Source organism: Siphateles boraxobius, unplaced genomic scaffold, assembly GCF_051911475.1.
Source record: "Siphateles boraxobius isolate OS27281-9 unplaced genomic scaffold, OSU_SipBor_1 30, whole genome shotgun sequence".
NCBI lineage: Eukaryota > Metazoa > Chordata > Actinopteri > Cypriniformes > Leuciscidae > Siphateles > Siphateles boraxobius.
This window is the reverse complement of record NW_027508920.1, coordinates 11,817,650-11,829,868: the sequence shown is the minus strand read 5'-3', so window position 1 is coordinate 11,829,868 and position 12,219 is coordinate 11,817,650. Positions and strand designations below refer to the sequence as shown.

The window sequence follows — 12,219 nt, the reverse complement described above, 5'->3', positions numbered from 1 at the left end:
ATGTAATTGTTTTGTCATATGACATGAATACACACTAGATATATTTTATATACTGACAACAATAAGAAACATGAATAAATTAGTAAAAGAGCAAATCAAAGTAACCATCACAATAAACAAATGCATATACAAGTCAACAACACATGAAACTGTCACGTTCACCGTCTATCTCTGTACTACATTTCCCAGAATCCTCTTTGGCGCACCTGCAGTTAATCTCCCCTGAGTATTACCTGCACCTGTTCACAATCAACAGCCTTATCAGCAAGCTCTATAAAATACTCACCACAGCCTCAGTTCAAGGTCAAGCCTCCAACAGGAACAGACCTTTATCCATTGTCTCCTGAAGTCTCTGATGCATCACGATTCTGCAAAGTAACGTATACTCACTTGTGGAACACTAACGTCTGTATCATTGTTCCGCTGTCTCTAGAAATCCTGTTTGACTCCATGTTACCAGTGATCCTGTATTCTCCTGAGCTTCCTGTGTTCACTCCGAGCTTGCTTGCTAGCGACTGCATCTGAAAGAGAAAAGACAAGTATTAATGAACTGTAACTGTTTGACATCAACTAACCTGAAGATAACATGCTCACCTGTTGTCTGCCCCGCACTGAGTGATCTTCACCGAATCTGCACCTGAACTCTGAATACTCACCTTGCACTTTTGTCACATTGAATAAAGCTGTGTTTGGATTCACTTACCTCTGTATTCTGACAGAAACAAAGCTTTATTCAAACTACAAACATGTATTCCAGGCGCTGAACCCCCAAATCCCACTGCCATCTCAACACAGCGGTTCCCATTCTGTGGCTTTATTCTGATGAATCAGCTGACCAGCGGAGGTAAGCCGTGCTGGAGGTTGTGCGTGCTGCACAATCTGAGGCATTATAAGGGCCGGTGGAGTGATGGAGTGTTTCATACGGGCAGGTAGAGAGATGGAGGGACTCATAAGGGCCGGTGGAGAGATGGAGGGTCTCATCCATGGCACCATTTCCAGGATTCAGCTCTGGGCTCATCTTCAGTGCTCACACTAGTCTGCAGAAATTTCAGATCCTACGAAAATGCACAAACATCATACAAAAGCAGCCCTTTCAAACCGCACAATGTAATTTGATTTCTGTATTAAATGTAACATAAATGACTTTATATTTTAGTAAAATCACTAAAACCTTTTTGTCCCAACAAATGCTGCCATCATCTTTCCTTGCAGTTCCTACTCCACCACAAAAGATATGCAGAGAAATCAAGAATCAGAAAAGTGCTGTAATGACTCTGTGAAATTACAATAATTGAAAGAAGAGTAGGCGAGAATTACCTGGGTGACGTACTAAGCCTCACGAGATTCGGACCTGCGTATACTAATAGTGCGTTCGAATATGCCTACTATATAGTAGGAGAAAACAGTACCTGAAAGAAGTAGTAAGTTCAAATGTGATAAGATCCGACAGAGAGCAACCGTTAAAGACGCAATTGTATGACAAGATATGTACCAAAGCTTACTTTTTGCTACACACTCAAAAATCTACTTTTTCTTCACAAAAAGAGTACATATTTTTATAGTATAAGTAGGTGAATTGAGACAGCATTAGTTTCATTGTTTCCTTTTTTCCTTTATTTCCCACTCCTTGTTTGTCATCATGGTTACTGATATGATTTGTCATTAGTCTCAGCTGTGTTCACCCCATTGCCCTCTGTATAATTACTCTGTTTTGGTTCTCATTTGTCCGGTTTACGTTAACGCTTGTGTTTGAGCGGCAGCAATGGTTCCCTTTCGAGAGGTCTCTCATATTGTGTAAATTAGCTTACGTTATGGGAAAACTCCTTTTCTCAAGAATATTGAAGCGAATTATTTTAAAACGCAGTGCAGCTGCACAGCAAACATACAGCTGAGCGCCTTAGCTCGCTGCCGCAACTGCACAAACCTATAGCGAGTCGGCTAGGATGCGCAAACCAATCAGGACGCTTCGTGCCCCGCCAGAATGGGCGTGGCTTATAGCAATATTAGCCCCCATTTCGCCATAGAATTCAGATTTAGATTCAGACCTCCGGATGAGAAGCCTCGCCGCCGTCAAAAAGCCTTCAGTGCAACAAGCACCTGCTAAGCAGTTCTGAGGACGCTGGGTTCCTGGTTTTTAACTGGATGCCGCCTTCAGCCCGCTGTTCTGCTGTGCCATCCGGCGTGATATATCCTTTACAAGCAAATAGTGTGTTCGCCGTTGCGACTCACTTTCTAAAAGAGCAATTTCTAGGCGTTGTTTCAAATGCCTCGGGTCTCCTTGCGCCTCGTGCAGAGGCCCTCTCTTCGGCAGAGATCATCACATCCTCTGCGCTTCCTGTCTGAGCCGTGACCACGTGTAAGCTGTACTCTCTAAGGGTGGCTGCCCCGAGTGTGATGAAATGGCGCTCTCACCCTGCGGTCTCATCTGGCTACCTTCGCCCATGATGACCCTGCGCCTCCTGCTCCCCATTTTTCTCTGATCGAGCCGTGCAAGAAAAAGCACAGCTCACAGAGGATGCCAGAGCGAATGAACACGAGCGAACAAATGCCGGCCCAGTTCCCACGTGCCTCGCCTCGCTCTCTCCCAGAGAAACAACCTCGCCGGTCCTATTTACTCAGGCGGACCAGCGCCCCTCTCAACAAGCGGCCAGTCTCGTCTCTTTTGGTGGATCAGACGAGGAAGATGAGAAGGATGACAGCATTTCTCTCGCTGCATCTGAATGTGAGGATTGGGCAGGCTCCGTGACTGACCCCGCGCCCTCAACAAAAGCCAGCGCGAACGACATGAGAACCAGCTTTGACGCAGAGCTTCTCCGTGTTCTAACTAAGTCCGTTTGAAGACCTCACGCAGCTGGCTGGACAAATGGTTCCTGCAGGGGCGCCGACAGGCCCCTCAGTAGAGACCCGCCCCCCTTCTTTCCAGAAGTGCATGACGAGCTAACGAAGTCGTGGAAAGCACCGCATTCAGCTTGTCTAATGCCTTCCTTCTCCTCAACGCTCTTGACCGTTGACGGCGCTGTGGAAAAAGGGTACAAAGCGACTCCTCCCCTCGACAGACCTGGCTCTGCGATCCACCAAATCAACCGCCAGGCGATTGGAAGGAGCATGGCGAACTTGACAGTGCATGAACTTCATCTTTGGTTGAACTTAACTGAGATGAAAAATGCAGATAGGGCAGCTTTTCTGGACTCCCCTATCTCCACCACCGGTCTGTTTGGCCCAGCAGTAATAGGTTCCACAGGAGGGCGTCGCTTCCTCAGCTAGCGAAGTCAGCGCCGCCGGTCTCCCAGACCCGCCCAGCGGTTGAAGTCCGCTGCCGCTCTCGCTCAAAGCGACAGTGGTTCCCAAAGCGATGGGGACCCAGACCCAAGAATCCTCAGAAACCTTCCTAGCCACGGTGACAGGAAGAAAAAGAGAGTGTTTGTGTCCCGCCGAGGCCGGACCAATCTCCAAAAAGCTTTTCATACATCTCCCAGTCCCCTCTTTAGTTCAGGCAGCTGGGAATGTTTTTACGGCGACCAAAATAAAGTGCGAAAAGAGATATTTTCTGTCTGTAATAAATGTAGGCTGTGTGCCACCTATAAAGTTCGCACCCCTGCACATAAGCACTGTCCCCACAGTATCAGTTTTCCCTCCAACTCACACTGGAGATGTAATAAATGTAAATTGTGCGCCTATTATGTAGTACGCACCCCTGCACGTAAGCACTTTTCACACAGTATCACAAACACAAAACAGCTTGGCGGCCGGGTCCCTGTCACAAACCGGCTTGTCCTCAGACTTCATTCCTAACCTCATTCTTGACCTAACCCCTAGCTATGCAGGCCAAGGCCTGGAAAGCCATCCCCGGAATATCAAAATGGGTGTTGAACATAATAAAACGAGGCTACTCGCTACAGTTTGCTTGCAGACACCCGTGCTTTCTAGCTGTGGTCGAGACAGCAGTGAGAAGCAATGCAATGCAAAGTGTCAAAACTGTTAGCGAAAGGGGCTGTAGAGACAGTTCCCTTATCACTAAGCAAGTCAGGCTTTTACAGTCGATATTTCCTCGTTCCAAAGAGAGATGCTGGCCTCAGGGCCATCTTAGATCTCAGACACCTGAACAAAGCGTTTATGACGCGGCGATTCAGAATGCTGACAACCAAAGAAATCCTTGTCCAGATTCGCCTGGGGGATTGTTTTTTTCTCAGTGGATCTGAAAGATGCTTACTTTCACAGTCAGATAGCACCCCATCACAGGCCAATCTTGAGATTCGCCTTCGAGGGGCAGGCTTATAAGTACACAGTCCTACCATTCTGGTTATCCCTAGCACTTGTACGTTTACGAAGTGCATGGACACAGCTCTCGCCCCCATGAGACAACGGGGAGTCCGAGTGTTGAACTACCTCGATGATTGGCTGGTCATAGCCCAATCGGAGGCGCAGTTAATAACCTGATAACCAGATCCTGGCTCCTCAGCCATCTAGAATGCCTAGGTCTCAGGATCAATGTCTCCCAACCAGAGTATACCTTTTCTGGGAACAGTCATAAATTCTATAGATGAGAGCGCGGCTGACGTCAGAGCGTGCGCGCCATTCAGCATCTAGCGGCATCATTCAGAGCAGGCGCTTGCGTCCCATCCAGCGCTGGTTAAAACCCCCGTGTACCAGCTCACATGTGGCAATCTGGCCACTTATGCATCAAAGTGAACCATGGCTATGTCAGAGCCCTGGCTCTTTGGAAAGTAGCCGACTGGTATCAGTCTTTGCCTTCACAAGGGAAATTTGCTTTATGTATTTCCCTGCGGTTGAATCAGGCACATAACAGGCACATAGCACGATTCCTGGCTGCATGATAATATCTATGGATCACTGGATCTTTGGTAAGTTGTAAGCAGTGTTGGGCAGTAACGCGTTACTAGCAATGCATTACTGTAATGCAGTTACTTTTGACAGTAACTCCGTTACCGTTACCATATAGTGCCTTGTCCGTTACTTTTTTAAATTAATTAATTTTGGCTGAAGTGTAGCCTACAGCCTAACCTGTTTGCAGCAGGGACGCATTGTAGGATCGGTGGTAGGGTTGCTTGCCACCCGTCCCTTAAAAAACGGAATTGTCCCGTATTTACAAGTAAAATGATGCGTCTCGTATCAAATCAATAAGGGAAGCGATTTGTACATAAGGCCCACACATAGCCTAGTTGGATAAAAACATAAGGATTTACTATACTAATAGCAAATAGCCTATAAAGAAATCAATTTCACAATAATGTTAAATTATGATTAGAATCAAATGAATTTTGTCCATTTTCTAAGCTTAGAAAATGCACATTTATACGGTCTGAATTTTATAGGCCTAAAATGTTGTTTAGTAATTCTGTGAATTACACTGCGCAAACCAAAGTAATACTACCCACCGGATGAAGAAGGGTTGGCTCCCAGTCTCCACAGAACAAAATATTTATTTTATTTTATTTTATTTTTAGTGTTTTTGCATTTGAGGAAGAAACAATGTTACAGAAGTGACTGTTCTCCATACATGAGCGCTCTGAAATCGGCACTAAAATATGCTTTAAAACTTTCACAGAGACATCAACCAGAAAGCACAAAACCTTTCTTTAAAGTGAATTTCGTTTTGTATTAATTGTATCTTAATTTTAATCAATGTTTTATCAACCAATTGCCTGGATTTAATAAATAAGTAAATATAGCAGACGATGGATAATCACGAAACGGAGGCGCCAGCGCGTGAACTTGAGCTCGTCTCATAAATGAACCGAAACTCGGTGTATAAGGTAACCTACTTGCCTCACAGACATGTCTACTTTTAAACAGAACAATTCAAAACGAAAGAAAACAGACTACAGACTGCTCTCTGCTTATGTAATCCGAATGAAATGTGCTTTTCTCTCTGGCGTGTCTCCTGCGAAGATCGCGAGTCAGTATAGCGAGACACCACAGAAATCCTTGTGATATATTCAGTTTGTGCTGGTCTGACTTAAATAAAATAGTGGTTGAAAATTACTTTGTGTTTAAGTCAGTTTTTTGTTTGTGTAGACCATAACGCATAAAAGAACATTAATGGGAACATTAAAGAATGTTTTTTAAAAAGTAACTAAAAAGTTACTTTTAACAGTAATGCATTACTTTTTGGTGTAAGTAATCAACAAAGTAATTGAGTTACTTTTTGAATGAAGTAACTAGTACCTGTAACTAGTTACTATATCTTGTAAACTAGCACAACACTGGTTGTAAGAAACACTATATGGAGTCCCACCTTTAGTTTAAACTAATAGTTGTTTGTTTTTCTCGTGTTTTCGCAGTTTCCCCTATTAAATCCAGTCATGCATCAGCTCTTCTGCCACTCAATGATTTTATGCTGATGATATTCAGCTCTATATTTCTTCACGCCCTGACGAAACTTACCAATTCACAAAATTAACGGAATGCATAGCTGATAAAAAAAACGAAATGAGTAGTAATTTCCTACCACTTAAAGTAACACTAGGTAACTTTTCAACCTTCATAATATATTTCCAAGTCTCTTGTGATGGTACATCGACTTACAATAGGTTGAATGACACGTCTGCCATAGCCTGACGGAGTCTGTAGCGTTTTTAATCGTACTTTTAAACTTGGGGTTTCGGGTAGTAACCGGCGAACAAAGAGAACTACAAAATTCGACTGCTTTTCGGCATATACATCACTTCCACCACCACCGCCAGTTCCTTAAAATCGGACGTGCGAGCCAAATGTTATAGTCATGGCCGAAGCAGCACAGAAAAACAAGAAAGCAAAGGTTTTATCGGAGCAAAGCAAAAAGAGAAAAAGAGAAAGTGATCGCGTTAAAGGCAGAACGAGGATCAACATTGGGCCAGCGTTTTCTCGCTGGGGTGAGCTGGAGGAGGAGAAGGGGTGCCTGACCGATGCGGACTTGGCTGTCATGCTTTTGGACTAGTAAGCATATTGCTTGCATACTATCTCTTTGTTTGTTTTTTGTCTGCCTGACTATGTTATGGAAGCTATCTTATCCTCCGTTTATCTTCATGAATCAAGTAATGATAGTAGAGTAGCAAATTATCATCTGGTAGCTGGTAAACGATATTCTAGTTTTTGATGGTTAGCTATCGCTAGCATTCTCGTTCTGATTGGAACTTTGCAATCGATGAAATGAAAATAGCAAATGTTTCACCTAAAAAGTGTACTCTACTCAACATGTACAAAGAAAAAAAATCAAATGAATTCCTATGTCTAAACGGCGTGTACAAGTTTGGTAGGGGCTACATTCTTGCAAGTAAATATATAAGATTTACAAAACCATATTTTAGGATACCTAACATGTCTGTGATATTTGTTTATTTGTCTTGCCTCAAGCTATAATGCAAATCGATTTGTAAAATTTGCAGATTCATTTATGGTAGCTTGATATTATAATATTGATGATATATGGTTATTATCTACCACTCAAAGATTGCATTGAAGTATCATATAGATTCAGTAAAATGGTAACCAATAGACTAGGCTACTATAATGACGCTGGCTTGTAAACGTGATCATCGCGATCATTTGTCCTTAGAAAAAAAATAATAAAACCCATGAAATTATATTCATATGACATGCTGAAATATATGCCACTGTACCTGGGATGAAGACATTTCACACGCGACGCAAGCAGAACACCTGCATGTGACCTCCTCCTACAGTGTTCAGGGCTATCATGGTTGTCAACAAATGCACGTGCATGAAGGATGACAGAGTTTACGACAGTAGTAGAGGACAATACTGTTTCCCAACTGTAGGGGGACCCCGAGGGCAAAAGTTACCTGGTGTTACTTAAATTCTGAAAAAGATTCTAATTATTTGACAAACTTCTTCACGTAATAAACTAGAATAGTGTCTAACATTTGATGGATTCTCTGGGTGTGCTCTTTGATACCAATCTTTAATTTGAAAGTCACGTTTCTAGTATGTGTAAAACTGCATTCTTCCACCTTAAAAATATATATAAATTACGACATGTGCTTTCAATGGCAAATGCGGAACAGTTAGTCCATGCATTCATGACATCAAGGCTAGATTATTGTAATGCTCTTATGGGTGGTTGCCCTGCACACATAATAAACAAACTCCAGCTAGTCCAAAACGCAGCAGCTAGAGTTCTTACCAGAACCAGGAAGTATAACCATATTATCCCCATTCTGTCAACACTGCATTGGCTCCCTATTAAACATAGCCGGGTTTGTCACTTATTGGGGACCCCTGGAAACATTTCCTTTGTGGTCTGTGCTACTTGCAGCACGTTTCTGTATTGGGTTGTGTTGTGAGTATTTGGAGCACACGTGTGTTGTAAAACTGATGATGTTTTCTTTATTTATGGGTGTGTTTTTTTCTATGTGCATGTATTTTCTTCAGTTGCAGTGCGTTGAGCTCTCTCAGCCACCGTACAAATTGTATGGTGATCCACAAATGTGCATGAAGCATTTTTCAAATGAATGCAAGGCAGACTTGTGTTTGTGACATAAAAACATAATTATTTGTGAATAATGTTTTTCATCTGCAAATCTCATTTTATTTTTTGTGAACTTCACATTTATTTGAGGAGTATAATCTATTGATTTGGATTAAAGGACCAATTCGAACCCCATACTCTCATCTCTTCTCTGATGATTTTAGTGGTCACCATAGTCACTATTCACACAATTAGCATAGTGTAGCATACATTTTCTTTCTCTCTTCTCTCTCTCTCTCTCTCTCTCTCTCTCTTCTCTCTCTCTCTCTCTCTCTCTCTCTCTCTCTCTCTCTCTCTCTCTCTCTCTCTCTCTCTCTCTCTCTCTCTCTCTCTCTCTCTCTCTCTCTCTCTCTCTCTCTCTCTCTCTCTCTCTCTCTCTCTCTCTCTCTCTCTCTCTCTCTCTCTCTCTCTCTCTCTCTCTCTCTCTCTCTCTCTCTCTCTCTCTCTCTCTCTCTCTCTCTCTCTCTCTCTCTCTCTCTCTCTCTCTCTCTCTCTCTCTCTCTCTCTCTCTCTCTCTCTCTCTCTCTCTCTCTCTCTCTCTCTCTCTCTCTCTCTCTCTCTCTCTCTCTCTCTCTCTCTCTCTCTCTCTCTCTCTCTCTCTCTCTCTCTCTCTCTATATATATATAGATTCCTAATATGTGTGTGTGGTCAGTAGGTAAAATAAAATCCATTCTTTACGCTCAGCTGCTGTGAAAAGTCACTGCAAGTAGGGTCCACAGCTAGTGTTATGCTAACTTCACCCAATTCATCATATTTTAGCCAAGTTCCTTCCTTGTTTCAACATTGATCAATTAACAGTTGGTTTTAAAATATTACATATACAATTATTACACAAATATGTGAAATGCTTAATACTAAATGTAAATGATCAATAAACTGTAATTCACTGCTGTTGGATTTATTATTTGGTAAGTAGGCTAATCATCTAATAAGCAGAAAAATGTACAGTCAGTCTGTCATTAAAATAATCCCCATTTTAAGAGCTAATCACGTAGCTATATATATATTTTGTAATAAAAAAAAGAAAGCTCCCCCAGTGCTAATCTATGTGTAGATATTAATATCAGTATGAGCTGGCAGATTGAAATGTGTCATGCTCTCAGTCATTCACTATCGGTTACCGGCACTAGTAAAACATCTCACTTTCCTTAACATGTAAGGGCAGGGACTATTTATAGTGTATCAGCATTTTCAAACACATGGGAACAGCACTACCACAGAGTGAATGAAAGTTGGGGTTAGGGACACACACACACACAGACACACACACACACACACACACACACTCACACTCACACTCACACTCACACACACACACACACACACACACACACACACACACACACACACACACACACACACACACACACACACACACACACACAGAGCTAAATACCACATGGTTTGTGCCGTTTACCACATTCACCCACTGAGTTTTGCTGGTCTGGGCTTTGTGTTATAGTAGTAGCCTAGTCTTTTGTGCCCTCTAGCGAGAATCCCACAGCATGACTGCAGCTCCCCGTTAGCCAATACGTACTGCCTGGTCTAAAGAGGTTAGCCAAACGCAATGAACTCTGGGATGTAACAAACATTACAAATTCTAAGTTTCATTCCTCTTGTCTAACGTGTCTTTAATAAAATTATCTATCTATCTATCTATCTATCTATCTATCTATCTATCTATCTATCTATCTATCTATCTATGGGGGTGAAAGTGAAGAAGGTCACTTTCTTTGGGTGGAAGTCAATAACAACATTTTTAGAGCATCCAGAAATAAGAAAAAAGATGCGGTCACAATTGTGACCGGTGGGATTTGTTATTACTATATAGTATGTACTTTTCATTACAGTGTCCTTATACATCTTACATGTACTCACTAAGCACATGTAAGATTTGTAACATGGACACTGTAAAATAAAGCATTGGCAAAAAAATAACAGGATATACTGTGAAATATCTACATAGATATACTGTGAAAAAATGAAGACAAAGTATTTGAAAAGTTTCTAGTTAGTGGATAATAATATCATGATAGTTCATCTGATAAACAACACCTAGTTACTCTGACATCTGTGTGAACTTAAAGGTCCCATATTGTCAATACTGAAATTTCGATCCACAGACAAATGCACACAGCCTGCATTAAGTAGCTGTGCCTTTTCACGAGCTGTTGTGACTTCCGTATATTTGTCATGTCAGAACTACTCAGTCACCGCCTTCAGTCACCACCCCCAGCAATGGTGGGTCACTCAGAAAACAACAGGCCAATCAGAAGAGAGGCTCATGAATATTAAGTAGACAGGCCAAAATCGACTTGTTCTTGGCAGAGCTCCTGAGAAAGGAGCTGTAAACATATATTGAGATGGTTTTTGGTACTTATACCACAAATATATATTCTTAAGTACATCAAAACCTAAAATAAAACTTCAGAAAGTTGTACAATATGGGACCTTTAAGGGGAACCTCAAGAAAACCTAGCTATTTTATGAGGTGGCGATTTCGATGTGAACCACCCTAAACATAATCATCACAGGGCGAAAAGCAGATCATACGAATTCGCCAAAACGTGTAATACTTACAAACTGCCATGTTGCAGAACTGACTTTATACAGTATATCCACTAAAAATCACCAAAAGACCAGCTAAATAAAAATGTTTTCGCAGAAATGCCTCTGGTGTTAGTTCTGAGAAAAACTTATACATGACATAGTTTCATGCTTTATTGTCTAATGCAAAGGCATTTAAACAGTTTTAAGAGTGATTATATATGTTTTCTGTGGCCATTCTAAAACTTACTGAAAGTATAACACAATACACAAGGACGTTTTGGTACTGTTCTCCTTTTATGGAATGCAACACAATGGTAAAATAATTAAATGATTTAGAATCTAGCCTATTTCTAATTGATATTACAGGATGTGCATGTAAGTTTCACTTCTGCTGAAAGATCCAGCATAAACCAACATGAATTCCATATTGGTTCAGGCTGGTATGCTGTTCTCAAGGTGTAGCTGGACCACCAGCACTCTCGCTTCCCATGCTGGGGACCAGAAAACCAGCAACTCATGCTAGTCCTAGCATGCAAAACATACCTTATGCTGGTGACCAGCAATGCTGATTCTTCAGCAGGGACAAATGGCACAGCGAGGTTTTTGAAGAAGAAAAATAAGAAAGAGTGGAGAAGAAAACAGTGAGACAAAGAGGAACAAAGGGATCACAGGGATCACAGGGAAACGGAGCGTGCTGAAGCGTGGTTGACCTACATACCATCTGTATATTGTGAGGATCAGACAGATCAGATCTCTCTGTCTGAAGCAGTCATCAGTCACAGAGAAGTTCCTCCAATGGTTTTCATTTCCTCCTATATAGCTCGCCTCTTAACATAATGTAACGTCGTGGAAATAACCTGACTTCACACCCAATCAAACATGACGCAATCTCATTCCAGATTCTGCATTACACACCTATGGGCAAGTTTTAAAAAAAATCAAATGAATGAATGAAGGTCATAACATGTATGATTTGTGTTTTCTTGGTACGGTATTGGGATGTAAGGGTGTGGACGTTTTAGGTGTGTCAAGTCAAGTGACCTTTATTTATGCAGCGCTTTTTACAATACAGATTGTTTCAAAGCAGCTTTATAACAGGAAAATAATGCAACAAAGTTTGTTTCGACTGTACAGAAGAAAACAGTGTCACAGTCCAGCTTAAGTAAGTTCAGTGATGGTTC

At 41.8% G+C, this 12,219-nt stretch overlaps 1 long non-coding RNA gene across 1 annotated transcript; it reads left to right on the top strand.

Annotated features, from left to right (window-relative positions):
* Window positions 1-246: 246 nt before the first annotated feature.
* LOC143757444 (uncharacterized) lies at window positions 247-702 on the top strand. Its single transcript, XR_013210539.1, has 2 exons — window positions 247-303; window positions 434-702. It is a non-coding gene; the product is annotated as an uncharacterized LOC143757444 (long non-coding RNA).
* Window positions 703-12,219: the final 11,517 nt, after the last annotated feature.